Consider the following 20212-nt stretch of genomic DNA (forward strand, 5'->3'; position numbering starts at 1 on the left):
TCCAAGTTAAATTTAAACCTGGCACTGTGAAAAAATTAAACACATTTGCATACCATCGCTGCCAAGCAGTCAATCATCGCAGTGTCAGGCAAAGTGCTCCTCCAGGGGTCACACGGGGTTTTCACTCTCAGCTTTGCCTCCTTCAGGCCCAACACATCCAGGATGTGAGCAGCACTGACACGTATTAGCATAAAGCCCCCCTCCCTGCTTCTCTCACTCTCTCCTCCTGCCCTCACACATTCACTGACAAGTCCTGTGTCTCCATGTGGAAACTAATTGGTCTGCTTTTAAGCCAAGCTCCATTACAATATAATACACTTCATTTTAATTTAGAGTTGTATTAATGTTTAGGAGCTGCTGGCTCCTAACTCCTAGTGAATGCACCAGGGAAGCCTTAAAGGAGCACTATTATACTTTTTGGGATTGTCGCTTTCCTGTAGTGTGTTGTATAGGTTTATGTGCATGTAAATGGTTTGCAAAAGCTACAATTCCAAAGTTCCCTCTAATGTACTCCTTTGTTTACTTCCAATACATAATGACATCATTATGTAACCCTCACGCTGTTGTCCAGTTCTCCAACACATTGTATTTGATAGGGGGGGGGGGGGGGACATCTTTAAGCAGTTGACCAATCACAACAGAGCCAGCCAGCTAACCAATCAGAGCAGACTGGGTTCTGGTTTCAGACAGAGGGTGAAAAGAGGTGCTGCAGCACAGGCAGTGTAAGAAAAATAAAGAGCTTTTTGAACATTAGAGCACGGAAACAAATCACAGTAGAGGCACTAAATAAAGAAATGAAACCTGCAACATTAGCAGAATGGGACCCCTTTAATACTCACGCCATGTTTAAGAACTCAACCTTTGCTGACCTACAACTAGTAATAGAAAGTCATTCATAGTTGGATGTCCTACTTGTAAACCATGGCAATTCCAACACTAACTTCATAAAGAAAACAAAATAAGCATACAGCATGCGTTAAGCATATTTGCCTTTATTGAATTTTAAAAGTATATATCTTATGGTATATAACCGGTTTGGTATGTCAGTACTTGTCAAAATACATTGCCAATGATATTAGGTGGATGACTACCATAAACAATCCCTAAAGGTAAGCTTGCACTAAAGTATTTCGGACTACTTTAAAAATGTCTAAGTGAAATGTGGAGAGTTCAAATGCCAAGGAAACATTAGTTTGTCTGGTCAGAAGTTGAAAATTACAGCTGGGAAAATTCTGACTCCCGAGTTGTTTGGACCGCAGCATTAATCCATACGTATCTGCTGTTATATATTACATTTTAGTTGAACTTTTGATCAAATTTTCAACCACATCAAAAAGGCCAAAGGACACGATAAAAAAATCGGAAACAATTGTTGTCAAAGGTGCAGCCTGCCAGGGGACCTCTAGTCATTTTGAAACAAAGTGATAGCTGTGCTTACCTACACTGTCCTGTTTCAGCAGAATGACAGCAACACATACTGTACTGTTTACCCACAGGCTGAGGGAGATTTTGACTGAAACCGACACAGAGAGCAGAAAATTGAGATGCAGGAAAAAACTGTGAGGTTGAAAAAAAAGCTATAAGAAGCCTTTTCTGTTGTCAAAGTCTGCGCTCTATTTTCACTTCTGTCTCAATGCTTTCCTTTGCTGTTTGTTTTGTGAGTGACTCATCTTGCATTTTGTTTCTATCTTTGTCCTGTATTCTTTAACTGTCTCTTTACTTGTTTTTCTCTCTCATCTGCCTTACACACCATCTTTCCCACAATGACACACACACTTTCCTGTTATCTTTTGACTGATTAAACCATTATCAGCTCTTAAAATGTATCATTAATATCTCACTGCACACCCCCACAGGTTAAAAAACACACAATTAGGTATCTTTACATACAGACGCGCACACACACAATCTCATTCAGATAGGAAATGTTTCCTTTCACATCATAATATATTCAGATAATCCTGTCACTGTAAGACTCAAATTGAACATACACAGAAATTGATCCCTCCTTGACCGCCCCCCTCCCCTAATTGGCTTCCTGGTGTATCTTCCCAAGGTGATAATCTCCAATCAACCATCTGCCGTGTCATCTATGTGCACCATAGTTCTGCCCTTCCTTCTGTCCCTCTGCCATGTTCCCGCTGATAGCGTCAAAATGCAATTTTCCCTCAAAACAGCCATAAAACAAAACGAATCGAGTGAAAACAAAGACCACGATTAGCCGTTCACTGTCCTTTCTGACACCATCTATGTAGCCTAGTGTGTGTGTGTGTGTGTGTCTGTGTGTGTGTGTGTGTGTGTGTGTGTGTGTGTGTGTGTGTGTGTGTGTGTGTGTGTGTGTGTGTGTGTGTGTGTGTGTGTGTGTGTGTGTGTGTGTGTGTGTGTGTGTGGAAAAGTCCCTCCTGTGATAGAGTTAATAGGCCAGGACAGATGGCTTCCTCTACCACCAACCCGTCGCTACACGCACAGAGTTACAGTCACACACACACACACACACACACACACACACACACACACACACACACACACACACACACACACACACACACACACACACACACACACACACACACACACACACACACACACACACACACACACACACAGACACGTGCCTGTAGTGCAGCCTCAGTGTTTGGTCCTGGTTGTTGATGCCTGTTCCAGTACTAGCCTTATTCTGTCGCTCAGAGCAGCAGGGTAGAGCTACATCTGTGCCATGTTTGCTTGTGATGTGCGTACAGAAATAGAAGTGAAGGAGCCAGCGCTTGAAACGACCATTCAGCTCTCTGACTTCTTTGGGTAAAAATAAGCTGTCTGGGACGCGGCAGGCTCTTTGGTGTTCAGTTTAACATCTGCTTGTCATAACCTTGTGCTGCATCATACCATAGCTGGGCAGCAACAGGTGTGTTCGCTTTTCAGCTGACTGGATGACATTTCAATTTACTGTTTCACTGTTGGTATTAAAAGAGGTAGATGTCTTCTGAAATGTTGACAGCTTAATGGCTAAATATGCTGTAATACAAGGAAGAAATCAGATCCGAAGATATATCTTCCACATTATATGTCTTGTCTTAATGTTTTTTAAAGTAATAGAAAAAGTCACGTTATAGTACAGTCAATTGAAAAGTATTTAATCCAAAAGGTTTATAGTACAGTGTACCATAACAAATGTCATCATAGAATGCCAGCAAAATGTCTTAAAGGTCAAACACATTTGTCTGAGCATGGTATGTCACAACAATATCATAAGTCTTTTGATTTATTCTATATATTGCAGGGACAAATGCCAAATACAAAACCGATATATTAAATTGAAAATATTTAAATAGAAAATGCCAAGAAATAATTGTATCGTCAAGTATACAGTAAGTGACGAAAAAAATGAACAATATCATCAATACAGGCACATGGTGCTGATTTTATGTGTGTAAACAACTGCAATAAAATAACTAATTTGGACTGATAAAACAAGCTAAACCTAAGTCAGCACGGTACTGCACTCTCTGTAAACAGTAACCAACAGACACTGCACAAATAGCTAGTAGGCAGGTTAGCAGTAACCCCACAGAGAGAGAAGGGGTGTGTTTTCCACTCACCCAGATTGTAAAAGAAGGCCATTCTCCATATCGGTGAAGTGTTCAATAAGCACGTCGTATAATTTCCCAAAAGCATTTAGGTCGACAACATTAGAGTCAATATCTCTGGTAGTCTGGGAGTTGACCTGTGGTCCAATTGAATGTTGCTGCTGTTGTAGTGTGAATTTAGTAAAGGTGTATTCAAAATGGCCACCATCCATAGCACTTGCTTATGATGTTAGCCTACATGCTAACCATGTGGATGTCAGTAGCATACCAACCCTCCCGATTTTCGTGGGAGACTCCTGATTTCATTGCCCTCTCCCGGTTTCCTCCCGGGGTCATATTTCTCCCAATTTCTGACAAAATCAGATTTACTCACGACTGTTTCCACTCGGACTTTAGTACAGCTACACCATTGTTTGGTTTCCATGGTAGCGCGTCTCTTTAGTAGCGCGCGCAAATGAAAGTCTGAGAGGGTGAGGAAGAAAACTGAACAAGAATCGACAGCTCTACCCTCTGCTCACTCCTTTCCTGTAAAATATAGGTCCAGCCCACACATATGCTCCATCAAGGAGGGTGCTACAGGCCACAAGGCAGTGCACCTACAACTACAATAAGCATGTTAATGTTAAACTCCCCCCCACCGCGGTGGTTTTTTAAGGTCTCAAGGTTGGCAAGTATGGTCAGTAGACGTTGATGCGATTTCATTGATGGGTAGCCAAAGGCTGGGTGGCTTCCCTTGGCATGACCCTGAATAATCACAGAGAGGCAGTGGCGTGACGCTGGCCTCAGTTGAAGGGTCAATCCCTCCATTTTTTTTCACCAAGGGATGCCAATTTCGCTTGGCCTCATCACGGCCGTGATTAGTTTACAGAGAGTGCAGTACTGTGTTTCACAAGACGGGGCACTGTCTCACCCTTTGTAAAATGCTCAATGACAATAAGGGAGAGGTGGCAGCAACACACAGCATAGATAAATTACCCAAACTGTAAAAAAGAGAATACGCCACTGATTTCCATATCATAAAGCATAATCTCGAGCAGTGTACCAGAGTTGTAGTATAATCAGTATCATTGATGTATAAAGTGATTTTGTTAGCACAACTGTATGACAGGGAAGTTAATAAATATTTTACACAATAAAAATAATCACCATCATATGAAAACGATTTTTCCCCCTAAATGGTTCATGTAAGATAATCAGCAATGTGTGAAGGGATTTTGGCAGCAACACCCTGTGGGGAGTAATAAAGTGTATTTACCTTTTTCACACAGTGATGGGTCATCAATTCTAAGACTTTTTTTTTTTTAACCAAACCCATAGTGACATTAATGACTGGTCTTTGATCATACACGGTACTTGAATATGTAGATGGCATTAAATACTATTTATTGTTCTTGAGGTGTTTTTGTTCAAAGACTGTCAATATCACTTCCCAATCGCTTGAGGCTTAAACTCTCCTCACAAGCTCTTCTATCTAAGGCCGAGGCCAACACTGTCCCCAGCAAGAATGGCACGTAACGCAGTTAAGTGGATCTGTCTAAGAATTCACTTCTGCTTGTCAGAGGTATCGATTCGTAAATGCTAATTCTGTATTCTCTGCTGATGAAAGATGTCCTCAACCTGTCACAAAGGTCAATAAGTGAGTATTGGGCCAGCTGCAAAGGCGCCGTGTGTCAGAGAGGCAGAGAATCAGGGGTCCATCATTTTATCCACCTGCCAATCAAACCTGTTATGTTTAAAGACAAGTGGCAAACCCCTGAGAAGGATCTATCAACATGTTTGCATTCACTGTGTTTGGTATCTCTGTGCTTGCTACTATATGTTGTGGTTTGTTTGTGTGTCCATATCAATAGAGGGAGTATGTGTTATCCACAAGGTGGATGATTGTTGTCTTACGCTGAAGGATGCTACAGGCTAAAAATATCCGAGGCCACAATAAAGAAATGACGAAAGCAGTAATGAGAATCTCAACCCCATGAAGTCCTAATGCAATTACACACAGTTGTTTATGCAGAAATCAACAAGAGAATTAAAGTTTAAATGACTAATTTGCAAAGACAAGCAATAAAACAGGCTCCAGCTATGTTCTCTGGGTTTGAGGGCATATAATGCAAAGTTCATCATGCATTATTAATAAGTCTTATATTAAAAGTAATATATGCAGCTTCCTGAGCCTCCTATTACAGAGTGGGAGAGGAGCTATTGATTTAACACTTTCTGTGTTTGACGAATCATGTGTTCATCCAAAGACCACGTGTACTTGTAAAATGTATTTTGTTGAAAGCAGTAGGTAATAAAATATGGAACTTTTCCGCATTTATAAATCCTGATCCACATAAAACTAAAAAGTCTTAAATATAAATTAAATAAGATACATTGTGTACATTTAGAAATACACATATTTTTTTGTTATATTCCCTATCATACTTTTTTTATGTGATTATTCCTTAAAGGTCCCATGTCATGCCTTTCCGGTTATTACCCGTCCCCTTGTGTGTTATGTAGCTTTTTCTGCATGTAAAGTACACCCTGTAGCGAGTAAAACTATAGGTTACTTACGTAACCCCAGTTCTCAGAGTAACATGAAGTGAGATGTCTCACTATGGGATGCGCCTCATCGCGGAGCAAACAGAAGCATTAATCTCATTACGCCAATCCTGATTGGCTGGTGATCTTGACGTCAGCGTCAGGGAATCCACCCCCTATAAGTAGCTTGCGCTACGCCGCATGCGTCATTCAAAATAAGCACCTCTTCTCGCTTCACCATAGCAAGGAGGGCCGTCTGGTGAGACATCTCACTTCATGTTACTCTGAGAACTGGGGTTACGTAAGTAACCTATAGTTCTCATTCATAACACTCCGTTCGATGTCTCACTATGGGATATTGTAGCTCCCGAATTGCCAGACGAGCTTATCTCAAAAGTCACCAAGACCAACCAGAACTTAACAGTTAGAGCTCTAACTCAGCAGGGGGCCCAGCACTGCATGGGCCACACTGGGAGCAAAGACGTCTAATCTGTAAAAGCGGACAAAAGTGAGCGGCGAGGACCAGCTCGCTGCTGCACAAATGTCTTGGATGGAAACACCCTTGAACAAAGCCCAGGATGTAGCCAGACCACGAGTCGAATGAGCACGCAAACCCGAAGGTGCCTGCAGACCCTGACTCGTGTAAGCCAAAGCAATTGCCTCCACAATCCAGTGAGAGAGCCGTTGCTTAGTAACAGGCTTGCCCTTCTGAGGGTTAGCCCAGGACACAAAGAGTTGGTCATTATGACGAAACTCTTTTGATCTGTCCATATAAGTGCGTAAAGCACGGACTGGACATAGCAAATTCGGCTGCTGTTCCCCGGAGGGACACAGCGGCGGAGGAAATACCTCAATGTCAAAGGGGGTACATGAACCAACCACCTTAGGTATAAAGGCAGGATTGGGCTTCAGCAACACTCTCGTTAACCCTCGGGCGAACTGAGTGCATGAAGGATGTACAGATAGCGCATGAATGTCACTGACTCGCTTGGCGGATGCCAGGGTCAGTAACAGCACTGTCTTGAGTGACAGGTGCTTCATGTCAGCTTCTTCCAGGGGTTCAAATGGGGCTCGAGTGAGCCCATCTAAAACCACTGTCAAGTCCCATAAGGGCACCAGTGACCTGGAAACAGGAAGGAGCCTGCAAGCTCCCTTCATAAAACGGCAGACCAGAGGATGCTGGCCAGCCGTCTTACCCTCAAAACCCACATGGCATGCAGCAATAGCAGCCAGGTAGACTTCGATCGTGGAGAAAGCTCTGTGTTGATCAATTAGGTCCTGTAGAAATGATAAAATCACTCCCACAGGGCATTGAAAAGAGGTGTGCCCTTTTTGAAGGCACTAGTCCTCAAACACCCTCCACTTACAGTCATAAAGAGACCTAGTGGAGGAAGCAGGAGGACCGGAGGCCAAATGTGCGCGAGCGCGTCCACGCCTAATGGTGCGTTTTGATCGCGCATTGAAAAGAAAAGCTGACAGTGAGCATTTTCTTTTGATGCGAACAGATCTACCGCGGCTCGGCCGTAACGCACCCACAGCTGGCTCACAATCATTGGATGTAGAGTCCAGTCTGCATATAGTGGTACACCTCTGGACAGCAGGTCTGCACCGAGGTTCATCACACCCGGTACGTGCGTCGCTCTCAGAGAGAGGAGACGGCCGCAGCTCCACAAGATCAGTTTGCGTGCCAGCATGTGTAACTGGAGAGAGCGCAAACCCCCTTGTCGGTTTATATACGATATTGTGGTCGTATTGTCCGTCCTCACAAGGACATGGTGTCCTCTGAGAAAAGGCAGAAAGCGTTTTAGGGTGAGGAACACCGCTAAAAGCTCCAGGTAATTTATGTGCGACCGCTGGAGGTCTCTGCTCCAGAGACCCCTCACCGGACGACCTTCGTAAATACCTCCCCAGCCTGTCAGACATGCGTCTGTGGTGACCACCTTCCGTGAAAGGACAGCACCCATAGGCACGCCCCGTACCAGAAAAGTCGGGTGCAGCCAGTGGCGCAGTGCCATTACGCATTTCACAGTAACCATCACTCTCCGTGCTCCATGACGCGCGGGGTTTAGTTTTAGAGCGGCTACCCAGCGCTGAAACTCCCTCATGTGTAACCGTCCCAGCCGTACAACCAGGATGGCTGACGCCATGAGCCCCAGTAACCGCAGGCATGATCTGAAAAGAACATGTTTGCGCAGCTGGAAATGAGCGAGGCAAGCTCTGAAAGCTTTCACTCTTTCCGCTGACAGGCGGGCTGGGCACCGAGTTCAGGTGTAAACCCAGGAAGAGTACAGTCTGTGCCGGGCACAACATGCTCTTTTCTGTGTTTATTATGAAACCCAGGTTGAGCAGGTGCTTTACGAGGACATTTGTCTGCGTAATAGTCTCCTGTTCCGACTGTGCGAGAAGCAGCCAGTCGTCTAGGTAGGTTGCCAGGCGAATACCCTGTTGTCTTAACGGGCTATCGCGGCTTCCGTACATCGTACAAACACTCTTGGACTGAGAGACAGACCGAAGGGAAGTACTCTGTATTCGTAACAGATCCCCTGAAATGCGAACCTCAGATATTTCCTGTGTGGGTAATATACTGGGATGTGGAAATACGCATCTTTCAGGTTGACTGATGTAAACCAGTCGTTTTGTCGCACGAGACGCAGCAGAGATGTGTGAGTGAGCATTCTGAATTTGTATCTTCTTAGATATTGTTCAGAGCCCTCAAATCTAGTATTGGCCGAATTCCGTTCCCTCCCCGTTTGGGAACGAGGAAATACTTGGAATAAAAGCCGCTCTGACTCTGCTCGGCGGGTATTATAGATATAGCCTCCTTTTCTAGAAGTGAGAGAATCTCTCTTTCTATAATGTGGGCTGACTCCCCTCGGGCCTGTGAATACAGAACGCCCGAGAAGCAAGGGGGGGTGACAGCGAATTGGAGTCTGTAACCCCGTGTAACTGTCTTGAACACCCAAGCAGACGTTGTGAGCATCTTCCACTGTTCGCTCCTTAGAGCCAGCGGAGATGTCACGTCTTTTGCCCTCTGAGTCTCTATTTGTTGTGTTATGGGGCCCTCTAGTGTCTGAACACGGTGGTACCCCGATTTGACAGTCCCCACCGACACTGCGCATGCGCGTGACGGAGGTGCCTTCACAACCCCAGCCGGCACTGTGCCTGCACGTGACGGTGGTAGCCTCACAGCCCCAGTCGTTACTGCGCATGCGCGTGGCGGCGGTGCCTTCACAGACCCGTTCATCATCCGCCTTTTGAGAGAGGCCGTAGCTGTTCTCAAAAGGGGAACAAATGTGGGGCTGTTTATTGGTTTTATTGTTTTCTCTTTCATTTTTCTGAGCTGCGCCCTCAGCCTGAGGCCTGGATGCGTCAGCGGAAAATGCTTTATCCGAGAAAACAGAGCAATATTGTGACATGTGTTTTGGTGCACTTGAGGATGGCTTTGAGGCATCTCTCGAGGCAGCGGGAACACATCTGGAGCTGGGGAACCTTCCAGCTCCGTCACCGAGGGAAGAAGAGGAGGCTGTCAGGCCGCCAGCTTCTTCTTCCTCGCCTGCTGGCCGAAATTCCGGGTTGGCTGCGCCTGGGCTGCAGCCGGAACCGGAGACTTTCTGGGCCAATTCGCCCTCGTCTCCTGCCTGGGCTGGGGACTCGGGGCGGGCCGTGACCTCTGCTGTTTCGGTACTTTAAACCGAGCAGCTGAGGTAGCTTGGGCGAGGGACTGCCGCTGTGAAGGCAGCGGCTCGACCCATCGAGGAAGACAGAGGTGGAGGGCCTCGTCTTCCTTCTTCTTGGACTCGCATCTCTTCTGCATAGAAGCGAGCGCAGATCCGAAAATCCCCTCGGGAACGATGGGCATGTCCAGCACATCCTCTCTTTCCCGGTTTTGGGAGGTTGGTGAGGTTGAGCCATCTAGCTCTTTCCTGCACCACCATAATTCCCATTGCCTTTCCCGTGGCCTGGACGGCGCAGCGTTGAACGCGGAGACAGATGTCCGTGATCGCGGCTATCTCGTCCAGTACTGCCGGTCCAGGATTACTCGATAGATCCTCGCAGAGCTCCGCTTGGTAAGCGGTTAGCAGCGAGGAAATGTTCAAAGCCCTGGCAGACAATGCTGCGGCTCTGTAGGACCGTTCAGTCATGGTTGACTGGAACCGGTCCGCCTTTGCCGGCAGCGTGGGGTTCCTGCTCGGTGTAGTCGCCATCCTCGGGAGGAGGTGAGCTGCCACCAGCGGTTCCATCGGCGGTATGCGGAGCAGGCCGAGCCTCTCCATACCGTCGCAGTCTAGGGGAGGAGGCACCCTGGATTGGGGCCTTGTTGCTGAAGGGCCGGTCTCTCCACGAGATCGACACCTCATCCAACATCTCCGGGAAGACCGGCAGGAGTTGCCTCTTTGTCCTCGTTGCTTGGGGCAAATTTTTCCCCTCGTAACGGGACCTGTAGGTCTCCTTGGCCATTTCGGGCCATGGGACGTCTAGGCTGGCTGCGGCACGCTGACACACGGCCTGCAGGTCTATACTCAGACAGGGCAAAGCTGGTGTGCTATCGCCCGGGAGAGCAGCCATCGCTCCCGGCTTTGCAGCCTGAGCTGATGACACGAAGACATCATCGTCTTGCTCATCAGAGTCGGACAGGAGGAATCCAGAGGTTTCATCCTCTTCGTCCTCCATGTAGTCCAACTCCGGGACATCATCCGCGGGCGAGACCATGGTGAGGTCCAGTTGGGAGCCCCAGCTTGACACAGCGCGGGGCTCCGCTCGCACGTCCCTCGCTGCCACCGAGTCCCAGCCTGACACGGCGCGGGACTCCGGTTCTGCAGCTGCCACTACTGATGAGCCCCAGACCGACACAGTGCGGGGCTCCATCTCTGTGGTGGACGCCCCCGTGTCCTGATTTCCGTCCGGTAAATCAGAGGACATGAGGGAGTCCTGACCCGACAAGCTAGCTTGGCGTGCTAGCCGTCGGCGGAGGCTCTTGATGGTGAAGCGGGCACAATGTCCGCACGAGCCGGGGTTGTCGATAGCCTCCTGGGCGTGTTCCAGCACGAGACAGGACGAGCAGACCTGGTGTGAGTCTGTGCCTGATATCTTCAACCCGCAGCCACAGAGCCGAGCCTCCGAGTCCCTGACTCCTCTGGTGTGAGGGAGAGAAGCGTCCATCTCGGTCGCCGTGGTGACGGCGTGGAGAGGACCCGCTCGTAACAGGTACGTTGCTGAGAAAAAATACTTCCCCAACTGTCGTTAATCCGGAGAAAAAACGACGGTGTAGAATTTTATTCTCAAAGAATATTAACTGGTGTGTTAATACCCTTTTTATCTTCCCCTCCTCTGGTGTGAGAGAGAAAAAGAAAAAACGTCCTCGCTACCGTGGTGTCGGTAGTGAGGGAAGACAAGCTAGCAACACGTGTGTTGCTAGCTTGAAAAAATCAAAACCTTACCTTTATTCCCGAGGAGAAAACGGCGAGGTCGATTTGCAATACTAACTGGTGTGTTGGTATTAACAGTCTTCTTGCAGAAGTATATATAGAAGTAGCCGGCGAGCGCCCGTCGACCGAAGGTTAGCTTCGTAAATCAGTCTGTGGACCGTTAAGCTAGCTAGCTACTGATCTTTCTCGAGATGTGCTCTGAAGCGAGAAGAGGTGTTTGAATGACGCATGCGGCGTAGCGCAAGCTACTTATAGGGGGTGGATTCCCTGACGCTGACGTCAAGATCACCAGCCAATCAGGATTGGCGTAATGAGATTAATGCTTCTGTTTGCTCCGCGATGAGGCGCATCCCATAGTGAGACATCGAACGGAGTGTTATGAATGAGAACTCTTAACACAGAAAATACCTGTCTATGCTGACCCAGAACGCCTCATTGGAGATTTTTCTTTTTCCATTTTTTTCTTCCTGACAGTGGCAGCCGGCCCCCTCATCCCACATGTTTGATTGTCATTCAAAATAAAAAATAAATAAAAAAATATATTTCCAAAATATATATATTTTTTATTTGTATTTTTAAAGATCAAGGCAAACATTATATAGTTGGTATGAGTAAAATGTATAATCTACAATAAAATCTCGTTAAAAAATTGTTTTACGATCTCTAAAGTTACTGATAAGTCACATGTTTCCTGCCTGGCCGCAGCGTTTATCATTACCCTCTCTCGTCCGGGCGGTAAGAAAGAGCCCTCAACCAGAGCAGCTGTAGCCAACAAGCTGACTGTTGCTATCTGTAAACTATGCCGCCGAAACATAATTTCAGCCAATCAGCGTCATCATTGAATTGAACATCATCAGCTGACAGGGTGCCCTGGCCTGTGTGTCTGTGAGTTGTTTAGACTCGTATCCAAGGTGACGCCACAGTAGTTGCAGGTGGAGACTCCGGTGCGAGTGGATCGCCGGAGCTGTAGATTAACATTTACATGCTTATTGTAGTTGTAAGGGCAATGCCTGTGGCACCATGGAGCATATGTGCGGGCTGAACCTGTATTTTACAGGAAAGGAGTGAGCAGAGGGTGGAGTTGTCGATTCTTGTTCAGTTTTCATCACCCTCTCAGACTTTGAGTTGCGCGCGCTGCTAAAGAGACGCGCTACCATGGAAACCAAACAATGGTGTCGCTGTATTAAAGTCCGAGTGGAAACAGACGTGAGTAAATCTGATTTTGTCAGAAATCGGGAAAATCTGGAGGGTTGGCAAGTATTAGTGTGACACACACACACACACACACACACACACACACACACACACACACACACACACACACACACACCGTGATTTGAAATGCCCTAGTATGTTTTTGTCATCATTTCCATAGCCCCACCAAAAATATTTTCCACCAGCCGCCACTGCTTCCCGAGTATAGTGACGTGACCTTACCCAGGTCCAAATGGACCAATCTGTGGAGCTCCTCACACACACACTCACGCAGCCTTATCTTTTCTCAGCAGCGGCACCGCGGATTTCTCAGGCTGAGTTTCGCGATGTCTCGCTGTCTTGCAGACCCCACACAGCAACCAGGAAACGACACCAGTAAACCAGCTCACACTGTCCGCACCAAGACCCCACGCAGCATTCTCATCTGTTTGTCATTACTGGTGTCCTTTTCCGGTTGCTAACAAACGCTGTTGTAACACATAAACATACATCAGAGCACAGTGGGCTCATAGGGGGGGGGCAGGAGCTCCAACAAGCCGTTTAGGACAGAGAGTGAATACACATACTTTACAGAGATGCTGTATGAGAAACCAATGTGAGTTTGGAACATTGAACAATTTAAATATATTCTAGTAGACCTCAACAATGGAATTATGATCAGTAGAAATGGCCATGACATGGGACCTTTAAAACTCACCTGCATCACATGACTGACTCTTTCAAGCTAGCTCCACTGCTGCTACCAAATTTAGCTAATTAGCTCATGTTAGCTAGCTCAACACCAAATGTCAAAGAAATTCTGAATTATCCAATGTAAATAAACCAAGTAGACAGAAAAAAGTATCCAACTCCAACTTGTTTAGCCTTATAAAAGCTCTGCATGCTAGCGGCCTCGCTGGCTAGTTAGCTTGACTAAGCATGTGAGGAGCCAGCTTTAGTGTCGTGTTCACAGAGCTGTGTGGGTTCTCTTTAAATGCAAAAATCAATGTATACAAGGTTTAACTCGGGTTCATAATTTTGTTTTGTTTTTTGATTAATCAAAGATATGTTTAATGTCTAGAGATCTGCCAACTTTGTTAGGAGAAAGAGGCACAACTTGGATAATGTGTTCAAAATATGTATTTTATCATGGAACAGACAAATATATTTTTTCATCTCGATGGTTATTCTGGAAATACCTTCAGAATATTATCAGTTGTTGTTAAAAAAACAGATTGAGAGATATATCTTTTGGGGAAATCACTGCTATGGCAGCTGTGAATGTGGCTACACACAGGGGCGTAGCTGGAAATTCTGGGCCCCATGAAAGAATCTATTTGTGGGCCCCCAATCCATGCGAGTGCGCATTAGCGCGCACGCTAAAAAAAATGTGGCCATTTATTTATTGATGAAAACGCATAATATGGTTTTTACCTATACATTCGGATCAGCAGTTCAGCACCAGTTCAGGATGTCGCATTGCGTTCATCTTCAATGAATGGACCAATGCAATAGTCTACCAAACAACCTTGAGTTGCACTAGCTAGGCATATTTTCCCCTATTCTTGTGACAATGTTTTCTGATACTCAACATACAAAAGCTGTTACTTGTCCTGTCTCTCTGTAATCCCATCTCCAACACAAATAGTCTACTCAAGCACACTATTAGGTTGACAGACACTTACATTTTGATGTGCTCTGTAGTATACAATCGTTCCCTGCTTGGATATACCTTTTACGAAGCAGATTTTGAACTGTCGCGGGCAGAGCACTAGCTTTTTTGCTGTAGCGGCCGGGTTGCTGCCTTTCTCAGCAGAGTGCTAAAGCCCTACCTGTTACACGCGCAAGTAATTCGAGGAGGCGCGAGTGACAAGTGTTGAGTTATTGGTGGGGACAATTCAGGATTCTTGGATACTGGTGGGGTCAGAACCTTGCGTCCACCCCCAAAACGACACGATGAAACCCAACCTCGAAAACCCTGTTGAAGTTAATGAACTGTAATGGACTGCAAGAAATCAACATGCACTGACTATCAACTTTATCTTCTGTCTATTTAATTGAAAATTACACCCAATACAGGAATGAACAAACAAAAAATCTCAACATTCTTTGACTTATTAAATTAAGATTTGAACAACACAAGGACAAAAGTATAAATTAACTGAAGATTTGAACATAATTATAAAACAATAAACTCTCAGGACATGAACACACTTACAGCAAACAATGAAAAATGTAGTGCGAGAGGACTATGCATCAGATAGTAATTGTTCACAATGTGGGCTGTAGCCTGTCAGCTTACTATAGGGAAACATCCCACAATCCTGTCATAGACTGGATTTTTATTCCTAAATCCCGAACGCCAATCGCCGGACCTTCTTGGTGGCAAAATCTTTTACGAGCTCTTTGAAATCAAGTGACAGAGCCAGCTTGCTTTCAATCGATAACATTGCAAGGCTGTTCAACCTCTCTTGCGACATGGTAGATCTTAAATCGCTCTTGATAAGTTTCAACTTACTAAATGATCTTTCACCACCAGCTACGGTAACTGGGAGCGTCAAGAAAATTCTGAGGGCAATGCAAACGTCTCCAAAAATGCTCTGGAGTTCCATCTTGTATATTGCATTCAGTAGATCAAGAGAGCTACAATCAGGGGGGAAAGTGGCAGAAAATATTTTATTGAGATGCCTTATCTCACTCTCAAACTGATCTGTGAGATCCTGTGAGTATTTCTCCCTCAGTGGCTGACACACAGAAGCCATGACACTGTCACTCAACTTCCCAATTTTAAGTATGGCAGCAAATTCTTCAACAATATTTGCTGTTGTTTGGAACCGAGTGTCCAAGTCACTTATGATCTGGTCCATGGCAGTGAGAAACACAGTGTTACGGAATGTTGTTTCTGGCCTATCCTCCTGACCTGTTCCTTCAGCAGTTTCATCATGAAACCTCTTCCTCCTCCTCTCACGGCAAAGTTCTTTTTTGAAATGAGGTGGAACCTCCATTTCCTTAGCTACCATTGATGCCTCAGACAGAATAGCATCCCATCCATTTCTGAGAGTCTGCATCTCATCTCTTAGTGCAGCAACATTACCTGCCTCCACCTCTATTGAGATTTTCCCTGACTGGAGTATCACATTTCTGTCATCAATAGATTGCAATACTTTCACCCAAATGGTGAGAAGGACAATGGCATCAAATGACATGAGGTAGTTCCTCAGACCAACAGCTTCAGATCTGGCCTCACCTGTGAGACTGCATGAGCTCAGTATGGTAGCAAGGGCTTCAATGACACCAGGTAGGTGCTTTGCTACAGGTTTCACAGCATCAATTCTCGCACTCCAGCGAGTGTCAGATAGCCTATGTACAGAGCAACCTGTTTTCTTTTTGTATATAGACCAACGAGATGGACTGGCACTTACAAATGTGTAGAGGCGGTTAATGTAACCAAAAAAGTTGGATACTTCAGGGCTCGATTCTGCAGCATGCACGCCTACCAGATTCAACGTGTGGGAGGCACAAGGTGAGAAAGTAGCAAGATTATTCTTTTTCAGTATTTGTGCTTGGACTCCCTTGATTTTCCCTGACATATTCGCCCCATTATCATACCCTTGCCCCCTGCAATCACTAATGTCTATCCCTAGATCCAGAAGCACACTCTCCATCATGCCTGCTATTTCACATCCTGTTTTTCCGTTGAAATCTTTGAATTCAATAAATCTTTCAGTGATCTCCCATTCGCCTGTGTCTTCATTATAATGTACATATCTTATGAGCACAACATTTTGCTCGGTGTGGGAAATGTCAGGCGTTGCATCACAAATGATTCCATAGTATATGGCATCCTCCCATTCCGTCAGAATGGTTTTTAAAACCTTTCCCCCACACAATTCAATAAACTCGTTCTGGATGTCTGGGCTCAGATAATGAGTTAGCTGGCTTCCTTTTTTGGATGTCCTGATTTTGTCTAAGTGGTCTTTCAAGAGTGGATCATATCGTGACAAAAGTTCTAGCGTACCTACAACATTTCCATTGTGGACATCGCCCAAAGCATGCGTTTTACCTCGGAAAGCTAAATTCCTCGTTGCCAAGTGCAGAGTGACATCAAGGAGTCTCTGCAAGATAGCTTTGTTTTTCTCAATTTCAGACTGTAGCTCTCTCTGCAACTGATGATCAACGCCACATGCAGTCATAACCGAACACTGTAGGTGTTTCCATCGCAAATAACAGTCCCTGTGATTCCTACTTGTTTCATGGCTTGGGAATTTATCATACATGCGACGCCACTCGACGTCACACATCTTGTATCCCTGGTCACTACTCAAAGCACTAAGAGAGGGTATTTTTTGCTCCTTGGAGAAAAGAACACATGGTATGCAGAACAGTGCATTTGCACTTTCACTGTGAATCAACCAGTCCCTTTTCACTTTTCCCCTACCCTTATCTGCTTTGGTGTATTTCAAGTAATCTGGAAATCTCTTTCCCTTTGAATCATGTGGAATTTCTTGATCTGTTTCTCGCATTGCTAATTTCTTTACAATAGTTGCCCTGTCCTTGTCACTCATCCTAGCTGGGAACAACCCTGGGTCAAGTGATAGCAGATCTTCCACCTCAGACACCACTACAGGTGGCTCAGTATCTGTGGCATCCTGTGTCGGAGCCTCACTTTGTCCCTGACATTGACTGTCCATAGCTGCTTCCTCCTCATCTGTGCTGCTTTCATGGTCCTCGACCTCTTCTTGTACTGGTACCTCTGCCTCTTCACCTCTGCTCTCCTCGTTGGCTGCCTTGCTCGAAGGCCCTGGCTCTAGAGTATCCATAGTGTACATAATTTATAAAATGCCCTATAATAGTAATAACACAGTACAGCTCGAGCTATCTCTTAATTGTTATAATAATAATAATAATAATAATAATAATAATAATAATAATAATAATAATAATAATAATAATAATAATAATAATAATCATTTGTATAGATATTTTTCAATTGCTCAAATCTAGCTATAGCTACTGTAACAACCTCAATTTAATGTGCCAGTGGTCAATGGTATTGCAATTACTGGAAGAACTAGAGTAACTAAATGTGAATATTACCTAAAGTTGTATTCAATGCATGGTAAGCATATTTAAAATCTGTTTGTTAACCCCAAGCCCTGCTGCTTTACCTCCCTCTCCTTCAACTGGGAACCGGCCTGAGGGAAGGGGTACTGATCCTGAAGCCGCATCTGTGCATTAGAGCAGATGTGATTAGCATGTAACATTATACAGGTTAGGTTAGCTAGCCATAGCAAAAGGGCATAGCTGCTGGATACAAATTCACTGGGCTCATCGACACTCATCTAATTTTTGATAGCAACAGGTAGCTAACGTCAGCCACAAAATGTTGGCTAAGCTGTTATGGGCTTCAAAACAAGTTCTGTGAATAAATACCTTTCTTGTGAAAATACTTGGTGACTATCTGTCGACCTCTTTTATTATTTTCCTCCCTCCTGACGTTTTTTCTTTCGTTTCTGAGCTCCTGATTCATGAGCTGTAGAGGACATTTTCCTGTCAGTCTGTTCAAGCTGCAAGCTGCTGGTGCACTGCTGTGCCGCCTAGTTATAGTTGAAAGTGGGGGTGCAAGATTAGTAACTGGCAGGCAAGGGGTGGTTTGGAGTGGGTCAGGCACGACCACCTCCATGGCAGAATTGTTTTAATTTAATGAACACCTGTACGTGCAATTTCCTGCAATATAGAGCACAGAACTGTCTCAAAATCCTATGGGATCCTAAAGGATTCCTATAGGGTTCCAAAAACGTATAGAGATTCCTATAGCATTTTTTGACTAGGGATGTTATCCTAGGTCTCTTTCTCACTTCCTCTGCCTCCTCCCTGAGTCTGCACAGTCACCACATCATTCTACATTAAGGAGAGCAATACACTTATGAGTACACTGAACTGGTTTGAATACACAATCTTTATGCTACTCTGTAAAGAAAGGGAGAGAGGGGGGAATATATTATCCAAGTATTTGTGTCTTAATTTGTTATGTTATCCTACACTTTAAGCTGACTGATATTTCCATTACCTGTAACTCTTGTGTCTCTTTCTCTCCTTCTCTGCCTCCTCCCTGAGTCTGCACTGTCACCACCACATCATTCTACACAGGAGAGCAATACACGTATGAATACACTGAACTGGGTTGAATACATGATTTTTTATTTTTTCTGCCATGTTCTACCTGGTTGGCTGGCTGGCTACACACACACACACACACACACACACACACACACACACACACACACACACACACACACACACACACACACACACACACACACACACACACACACACACACACACACACACACACACACACACACACACACACACACACACACACACACACACACACACACACACACACACACACACACACACACACACACACACACACACACACACACACACACACACACACAGTGTGCAGGTTAGTTACAGTAGGAGATGGGCTTCTATCATATTATCTTCTATCATTCTATAATTCATTCTTCTTTTATTTTCAGTTCAGGTAGTTGTACCTTAAGAGAATTGAAGGCTGGCATCTGTAAATGCAGATAGATATAAGTACTTTATTCTTATTTTATTATCATTATTTTCTTTCCAATGAAATGAAATCAGAAAATAAGTGGTATATGATGGAAAATATGAAAGTCAATGCTTGAAGGAAAATGGACTTCGGAAAAGTTTTTTATTTTGTATTTACTGTTCTGTAAAAGTCTTGTCGAATGCAATGTTTTATGTTTTGTGTGGACCCCAGGAAGACTAGTTGTTGTCATGCAACAGCTAATGGGGATCCTAATAAACTCAAACTCTAATGGGCTTCGATCTACCAGGTAGCTAGCTAGTCAAACACACACACTGATTGATGTTACTAGCTAGCTAGCAAACGTCAGCTAACCGCTAGCTAACATAAAGAGTGACCTGTAATTCAATGCAGCGAAAATGAAGAGAAGGTGATGATTATAAATGTGTTTTATTGTATTGAGTGGTAGAAGTAAAGACATGTCTAACATATTCTTTGTTTGAACAACTTACTGAAAAGGTCTGCCACCAATGACAGACTGTTCGCGGTGATTTACACTCAGCCTACCTGCATCAGGACTGCTGTGGGTGGGAGGCAGTTGATCAAACCATTGTGAGCGAAATGCGGGGGGGGGGTCACAATCTTTGGAAACTTAAAAACTCGCTATTAAGTGTCTATAATCAGCACAAGTTCTTTCATTGCGTATTATTAATTCGATTGAAATTACACACTTATGTTTACAGTGATATATTGGGGGGGAAATGTCATATTTTTCATATGATCAAAAAGTGGGGGTGCAAAAGCACACGTTTGCTCCCCCAAGGTCAATTGTGGGGATGCACCTGCTCCGCTTGCTCCATTGCTCAGGCGCCCATACCATGCAATGAATGAAGGGAGGGGTGCTCATTCTGTCAAAC

This window comes from Notothenia rossii, assembly GCF_949606895.1.
Source record: "Notothenia rossii genome assembly, chromosome: 11".
NCBI classification, from domain to species: Eukaryota; Metazoa; Chordata; class Actinopteri; order Perciformes; family Nototheniidae; genus Notothenia; species Notothenia rossii.